The 8,767-nt window shown below is 43.2% G+C and overlaps 1 long non-coding RNA gene across 5 annotated transcripts; it reads right to left on the bottom strand.

Annotated features, from left to right (window-relative positions):
- Positions 1–426: 426 nt before the first annotated feature.
- LOC109754961 (uncharacterized) lies at positions 427–5,029 on the bottom strand. 5 transcript variants are annotated; one of them, XR_012201933.1, is made up of 8 exons: positions 4,446–5,029; positions 3,748–3,952; positions 3,034–3,111; positions 2,696–2,847; positions 1,956–2,109; positions 1,049–1,656; positions 731–912; positions 427–633 (listed from the first exon to the last, which is right to left on the bottom strand). It is a non-coding gene; the product is annotated as an uncharacterized lncRNA (long non-coding RNA). The 5 variants fall into 5 exon arrangements; XR_012201935.1 differs by having other exon boundaries at positions 4,361–4,997; XR_012201932.1 differs by having other exon boundaries at positions 4,340–4,992.
- Between the last annotated feature and the right edge of the window lie 3,738 nt (positions 5,030–8,767).

The following is an 8,767-nucleotide window of genomic DNA, read 5'->3' as shown; positions in this document are numbered from 1 at the left end:
CGGTTCGGTTACCAGTGATGTGTCGGTTAGCTCGCCCGTCACCTGTATGCATGATATTGATGGCATAGCAAAAAAAAAAACACACACACACATCACCAGCTTGCGTCGAGTCAGACTACTCCATCCGAAATAGGAGCGACCTGGATTTCAGGCGGCATTCCACTGGTAACCTACTATTACTGGTAACCTACTATTACTAGGAGAATGCCCGTGCGTTGCTACGGGCAAACGCCGGATGACCATGCATTGCCATGAAATAATAGAAATATACATATTTATCAAATTGTTATTTTAGTTCAGAAATACGTTGTTAAGGATGATGGCATCTGGTTTCATCAAATAGCGACAAATTCAAACTCTCTCCAGCTTCTTTCTTTCTCGGCGGTCTTGGTGTATCCTAAACCAGAAAATCGCTCGCCACCAAAGAACATATACCATCCATTACTAAATAGTATCAATATTACTCAATTCACACCTCCATGCGTGTCACTATTACAAGGTACACAAAATCTGACAATTCCTTGTAATGAACCTCTTAATTTCAGCAATAATAGCACAAAAAGAGAGATCCAACTTCCGAGAGTGTTCTCTATCGATAGCATGGCCATTCCATTCTTCATAGCAACAATCAGCCTAAAAAACAGTGTAAATTGTTTAAGTTCATGTCCAATATTAGGCCCAAATTGTTAACTGCGGCCATTGGTAAGTATGTAGAGCACAAGATATTCACCCTTTGGCTGGTCCCTCTCTAGCATTTTTCCCTTCTTGGACTTAATCACAGTACTTCACGTTCTGTGTTGGATCTTGTAGGTAACTCATGCTCCATCTCTGTTCTAAAAAAGCAGCTAAACCTTTTGCTAAGTACCTGGCCCACTCCTCCGACTACCATCTAAATTCAAAAGCTCTTCCACCCTAAAAATTAATAAAGTTAATTAGAAACACAGACGAACCAATAAACCATCAAATGCAACCTTCAATAAAAAGCTGATTGTATATAGGAAAGGGTTCATTTATTTTGAATCAAGATTTTTTTTACAATGTCATGAACCTGGTGCCAACGGCGTACTCGCAGCGGCCGATGAGCCTTTGGCCACTGCCTACACTGCGCTCGCGCACGCCGCTTCGCTGCTGCCGCAAGCACCGGCCACACTCCCCGCCGCAAGCAGCCGAAATGATGGAACTCCATGCCATCATAAGCCAATCCAGATGTTGATTTAAGGCTAGTACGGCATCCCATATTTGAGGATTGCACCCGGAAGATTGCACTCAACACGCCAGTTGAAAGCAAGATTAATAATACAGATACAAAGAAAACAAAGATAAGCAAGAATAGGATGTTGATGGCCTGCTCAACTTGGTCCCTCTATATAAGCAATAATTTATAGTTCAATTAGACCCAAAAAGTTCGTTACCTTTGTAGAAAAAAGATTTTTTGGTTCCCCTGGTATTTAGCACCAGCGACAATTTCCTATTGTGGCGACACCCCGACATGGCCCTACTTAAGCTCCTTCTCGTTCTTGCTTTGGTTCCGGTCCGGCAAACCATACCATCTTCCAAATATTTTTACGCTGTAGCATCCTAAAAGTTCTCATGTCTTCCAGTACATTATCTTTTGTAGAATCATCATATATAGCTCTTAGTCTACATCCTCCCAACCTAATGCAAAATGAACAAAATCAGATATCTATACATCAGTACACAACTTAGCATATACTCCCGCCGTCCCATAATATAAAAACATTTTTTAAGCTATATCATGGGAGGGAGTAGTAGACAGAGTACTGTTTCAAATAATGGTCCCTAAGAGAAAGGTTAACGTTCCCAACCAGACTTGTGAGCATCTTCGAGCAACATACAAGCCACGGGAGTGTAATTGGATATCACAAGTGTCAAATCAATAGCTGAGCATAGCATCTCTACATGGACTAATAAAACCAAAATAAATTTTAACATACCGCCGGTCCTACAACAGTGGTTGATAGTGAATTTGGTAGACACCCATAAATGACAGTTTAGCAGTGTCTCCGACTCTCTATACATTTTGAGTCCCATGTTTTCAGCATTAGATATCTCCTTGGATACAATGAAATTTATGCTTCACAGGAGGATCTGCACAAAATAAATGAAAAATACTTAAGTTTCTCATCCTTGTAAGAAGAGGTAATTCTATCGAGAACTTACTAAGGGCATTCAATCAATTCAATTCATGAAAAGTTGTGTCCGTTGGAGCTTGTTATGCCAACTGAACCATGTTGACCGACCCCAATAAGCATATGCACTCACGTTCTCTACTCACATAACAGAGTTATGTCTGATTCTCCCGTTTGTTGTACTCCCTCCATTTCTAAATATAAGATATTTTAGATATTTCAATAGGGACTACATATGGATGTATATAGACATTTTTATTGTGTAGATTCACTCATTTTTCTTCGTATGTAGTCCATATTAAAATATTTAAAAGGTCTTATATTTAGGAACGGAGGGAGTAATTCTTTATCCCCGTTAGAAATTGATGGCCAGAGATCAAATGAGAAATGAATAGAACCTTGAAGAACAACATCAAATAGACCTTCCTCATTCTCAGGTAATTAAAACCAAGGGAGGGTTCCTGTAGGATAACTATATTCACCTTCCAGTCTTTGCATCCATCACAGCCCCAAAATTGATTGACATAACCAGCCAGAGAACGCACCTGCCCTGCTGCCCAAAAAGGAGGAATGCCAGACAGCAGAATGTAGAGTATAACTCCAGCACTCCATATGCAATTATCGGCTCCATATCTCTGCTTCAGCACCTCCGGAGCCACATAATAGGCACTCCCAGGAATATCCCTGAACTTCTCATCTGCATTTCCATTATATCCCATTTAATCTTAAGCACTGCATGAGCTTAGTTGCCAGAATTTAATTCAGGTAGCACTACATATACAAATGTAAATTGTAGAGACAACATGAACTAAGGGGAATAGTTGAGGTTTCTTCCCTTGTCCCTTCTCAAATAGTATGTTCAGTTAACCAATTAATTACTCACCGGGCTTGAAGGAGACGGAGAGGCTGAAATAAGTGGGCTTGAAAAAACACATACGTGTACAGTTGTCCAACAAGTTGACTGAAACATGCATCACAATACATCGTCAATGGTTTTCTCCTTGCTTCATGTTAACCAACACGCAGCGTAATACATCGTCAATGAAATGAGATTTCAACAAAGGAAGAACGCTACTTAATGAGTTTAAGAGGTTTCGGCCCAGCATTGACTGAAACTGTTTCCGAGAAATTAGACCTACACCGAGATTGAACAATATAAAGAGTATTCCCTGTAGTAAATACTGGCTCTAAAAATTGTCTAAACGAAATCGGCGTGTCAGAGCCCTGAGATAAACAGACCCAATAAAAAACTCCATACATTAACAACTGTATGATCTAGCTGGGTGCACAAATAGGTTTTAAAGAAACTCACAGGAACAATCTTGGAGAGCGTAAGTAGATATTCAGTCAAATTAAAAGGCGAAGTCAGAGCAGGAAACAGTTGATCCGAAAGACATGCCGTTCCAATGCACAAACATCCATATGCGTGTTCAGGAAGAAGAAAAGCACAAAGATGTCATCTCCTATAGCTAGCTAATGTACTATGGTAAAGATCATACATACTTTGGGCGAGCGAGCATTGCCTAAAAGAACAAACACCTTAAACTACAGAGGGCAAAGACAACAAAGAACACCTAGTCACAGAGGCGACACTCACCAGCAAGCAAGCAGCGCACGCACAACGCAACCGTCTTAACCCCTTCACTCACTTCATCGTGTAGTTGAACTGCTTACACCCCAGACACTGCACCTCGTCGTCCCTAAGGTGCTCAATGGCCAGCTAGACGAAGGTATTCTTTGAGGTCGCACCGGATGCAGTAGAACACTGGTATACTAAGCATCGGCTAGCTCGGAGGTGTGCCCTGCATGCACCACCCAATCATGAGGTTACCAGGGTGTCAGATCACAAACTATTAGTTAGTTTTGCAATGCACTCGAAAAGACCATATATTACAAAATAAGCTCATCTCACTGCGGCAATATCGCTAACAGTTCAGAAATATTACAAAATAACACAATAGCACACGCAGTAGCAGTAGCAAGCAACATTCCCTGCACTCTTCCATCTAGTGACCATCCTCTCGCCCTGCTACCTCCACCACCACCACCCCCACACCAAAAGCTCATCTGTACACTGGATCCATGTGATCTCTCAGTTCTCTCTGCTCTCTCACGCAGAAAACACAACAACAAGCAAGCCTCTCTAGCCTCCCCAAATCCAACTAAATTAGAGGGGAAATCTCTATTACCTGGTGGCTAGTGGCTTGTACCTGATGGATCCATAACTGGGTGGATGGATCTCCGGCTCGCGGTAGTATGTGTGTTCTCAAACTCGCGTGAAGAAGAAACGTGTACCTGTACGAGAGGTCGAGAGCTTTACAGCAGGAACACGCCATGGAGCCTGTCTCCTCTGCATCCTTCATTCATCTCGTTCTTTGAAGAAGACAGGCATCCCTTGCACATGTCGGCGGCGGCAGCAACGAAAGAGGCGGTGATGGTGGAGGCAGTAGCCCATCCCGGAGATCTCACCCGCCGCCTGATGGACGTCCTCCGCGCCGAAGAGCCAGTCGATGCGGGAGCAGTGGAGGCATGGCGGCATGAGGCCGAAGTAGGCCGTGAAGCGGGCGACAGCGTGGGAGAAGAGATTGTTGAGCGCGAGGGAGACGGCGAGCTCGCCCCCGCCCTCCTCCGCCAGAGAGAGCTCGCCGGCGGCGGGGCTCCGCTGCTGCTGCTATGCTCGGCTGCGGGAGCGGGAGCGGCGCCCCGGCGCGCACATCGTGGGGAGCCTGGCCAGCGCCGGCGGCGGCTCCACTCGGTCCTCGGCGGCGGCTCGTCTTGGATCTCGGCGGCGGCTCGTATTGGGGGCTGGGGCGTCTTTGAGAGATCGTAGGATAGAATACATAGATCGAGGGGAGCCTCACTGGCTGTTTTTTTTCTACGTGCGGGGAAGGGACAAAAAAACGACGAAAAAAAGCCAGCGAAAAAAACGGACGAAAGTGGTAGGACGAAATTTGACCGGCGGAGACTATCAACTAAGACATTAGGAGTAGAGATAGATGGTGTACTAAATATGCCTACGCCATTATTATTTCAAAAAAATAGATATAGAGTGAATGAAAAGTGTCACACCACAAATTAAAATTGTGCATAAGTATTCCTGCACTAGTATAGTGTTAATAATTAAAAACTAACTGAAACAATGATATCATTGTTTACCCTATAGATAAGCACCAAAAAGTAACTCCATGGTTCATGCAACATCTCGAGAGAGATAGTAGTTCTTTTTATATTTTTATAAAATTCTTATACTTATTCATACAACAAATTTCTCAATAAAATTTAGCTTTATGTTTTTCTCAGCCCGCGTGGATACAGGGTTAATGAGTAGTCGATACATATAACTGAAATCCTTCGCACCAAATTATATATAACTATTAAACAATATATTATAATCATTCATAAAAATACTAAATTCCGGAATAAATAATTTGATCTAGGCTTTGTCCATCGCTTGTTGAAGATGTACAGGAAGTTTTTCTTTATTGCGGTCCAATTTGATCAAATGTCATATCATTTTATACTCGAGAAATAGGAATTGTGTATAGCTAACTAAAGTTATTCCATTATGTAAGTCCTAGTATAGAGGATAAAGAAATAAAAGACGGGTAGCATTATAACTCACCTTATTCAGCCTATAATTGACTTCATGACCATCGAAGTACATTCCTATCATCAAAGATGCAATTTCTGAATCTTCCTTATATTTCACATCATTACTACAAATAAATGAGTCTTTTGATATATGTGAATAATGGAACTTACCTTTGCCATGGCAAATTTGTTGGGTCATGAAATTTATTTGACCACCCAGTTTCACAAAATCAACTTCAATTACTAAAGAACTTTCAATGCATTCAATCAATGCTTTGTGTATTACTTCATGCCTTTATTTCATGTAATATACAATACCATTTGCACATTGAGGATTTAAAATGTTAATCACTTTATCTTTCATATCCCACACATAACTTAACCAACCTTGGTGCGTCGGCACAACGATCACAAACTGAATTTATTTTGCACAATAAGAAATATCACATTAGAGGTAGATAAGTGGAAAAACAACTTTGTTAAAAGGAAAGATCAAGTTAAACGAATTACCATTCTTGAAAAAGTAATTTCATACTTCACATTGTTTTTGTATTGACTTCATGTTTGTTTCATCAATTTAGCAAGAGCCAATGTCTGCATGGTGGTATCTTATATTTACAAACTGGATGCACCAACGGAGGCTCCACTTTAATTCTAGGTGTTGTCGAGGATGTTAATATTTTATTTGTCAATAATGCTACTATTTGATCTCTTAGTACAATTTTTTTAAAATTTTGGCACATCGACATCATCGCACCGTCCACCCATTGATCCTGCAAGCACCACTATCACCCTCATTGTTGTCGTGCACTCGTCCCTATCTTCATCTCCCCTATTGATCCATGTGTCGTGAACCTCATCTTCAACGTTGTCACCCTCTCCACCGCCGCCGCCTCATCCCCGGTGCCCTCCCATGGGCCGTTCTTCCTCCTCTGCCCAATTTCTTTGTTTAATCATGAGAGAGATCTAGAGGAGATTGAGAGTCAAGTAGCATGGTCATGTGAGGTACAAATTTGTTCCATAAATCAGTCCAAACATACGATACACTTATCCTTACAACTACCAAAGCTAGTGATATTGTGGGGGACCAAGAAAACGTTCTTAATTGTGTACAGGTACTGTGATCACTGGCTTGTACTTGAGCACCCCATGGACTGGTAACCTTGGTTTTTCACTGAGGTAAACTGTTGCTTACTTTAAACCCTTACTCTTCGGGGTCCAACAATTCCCTATAAGGACAATATGATGCGAATTTGTCCTTTGTCTGGTCCATATGCCTTCATATAAGTGTGTATGTGGTGCCCGTTATCCGTCGATCTTCACCTTCTTGCCTTGCACATTGTGGACTCGTCCATTTTTGGTAGCTGTCGTACTCTTTCTGAGCAAATCAAGGGTGGTACATCTAAGGAAGTCGGTTGCCAAGATATTGGACACTACTTGTCGGGATCTACGGTTGGATGCGTCAACTGCAAATTAAATTTTTTCTAAACGCAGAACAATCAGGAACATGCTACGGGAATGGATCATAGATCGTTACCACTAGACGCACAATGCCGTGCTGCAGAAGTAGAGTTGGGGCAGCGCGTCTCCGGAGTCGTCTCCTCCTCGTCCGATCTCCCTCGAACAGCTGGTCGTCGGATCCCACATACTGGTTCGCCGGAGCGGCGTAAGTGCACTGCCTCTAATGGTATTCGCGTGTGCAGAAGGAACACCGTGTGGTGGACTGCTAGGTCTGATCACACAGTCGGCGGCGAATGGAGGTGGCTACTTGCAACACACGCAAAGCCCTAGTGATGGTGCCGAAGCGATCAACCAAATGAGTGTGCCGCACCTCCATTTTATATAGGCATCCGTCATGGGCTCAACACTTGGGCCTCACACGGTTCCTAAAGCCCAAAGTCTGTTCGGCCTAGATTCGAGTCCGAGTAGGATCACACCTGACTCGTGGAGTCGGATCCGGCCTCTCAGGTTCCTTCCCTTAAGCGTGTGACCCCTTAGGTTCTCGTTTAATTGGTCGCGAGTCAGATCACATCCAACTCGGCTAGTCAGTAGCGGCCTCTATTAAAGCGTGCTGACTCGAAGTGTCAGACGAAGCTGGTTAGGCGAACATGTACATTACACTTCTGTTCCCTTTTCCACACGATATATGTTGTCAGGCTGAAGGCGAGTCTGTCATCCTTGTGCTAGCCCGACCTCTTTATTGTTCTAGTGATGCTGACCACAAACTAGATTATCTCATAAACCAAATTGCATGGCCATGCTTATCTTGGTTGGATCACATGAGGGGCCCAAAGTATATCTCTCCTAATCGGAGGGGCAAATCCCATCTTGCTCAACCATGTCTCGCAACATGGGTCTGGACAAGCCCGAAACATACCTTTGTAACTACCCAGTTACGGACTAGCATTTGGTTGGCCCAAAGCAAGTCTGTCGCCATTCCAAGTACATGCGCCAGCTCAGGTCTTAGGACATAGAACGTATGTTGTACTAGAGACTCATAGATGACATATCGCTGCGTCTCATAGTCGGGTCTATCCGACTCGGATCTTATCTCAGCTCGGACCCGACTATATCAAATCCGACCAGATCCTTCCGAGTCCATATTATCCGGTTAGCATCCAATGCTCCATGGCTAGTGAGACCAAGCCATCCACCGTGTCATATGCTAGTCTAGTCGGCTGCGCGTCCACACAACCCTTTTGACTAGGGACCTTTTAGGAAAGTCATCGTATAATGCATAGTGATGTCTACTATGGAACCTTATTCTTGTAGACGTTGTTGGGCCTCCAAGTGCAAAGGTTTGTAGGACAGTAGCAAATTTCCCTCAAGTGGATGACCTAAGGTTTATCAATCCGTGGGAGGCATCGGATGAAGATGGTCTCTCTCAAGCAACCCTGCAACCAAATAACAAAGAGTCTCTTGTGTCCCCAACACACCCAATACAATGGTAAATTGTATAGGTGCACTAGTTCGGCGAAGAGATGGTGATACAAGTGCAATATGGATGGTAGATATAGATTTTTGTA

The sequence above is a fragment of the Aegilops tauschii genome, chromosome 2, assembly GCF_002575655.3.
Source record: "Aegilops tauschii subsp. strangulata cultivar AL8/78 chromosome 2, Aet v6.0, whole genome shotgun sequence".
NCBI classification, from domain to species: Eukaryota; Viridiplantae; Streptophyta; class Magnoliopsida; order Poales; family Poaceae; genus Aegilops; species Aegilops tauschii.
The sequence above is the reverse complement of the archived record's forward strand: the minus strand, read 5'-3'. Positions and strand labels throughout refer to the sequence as shown.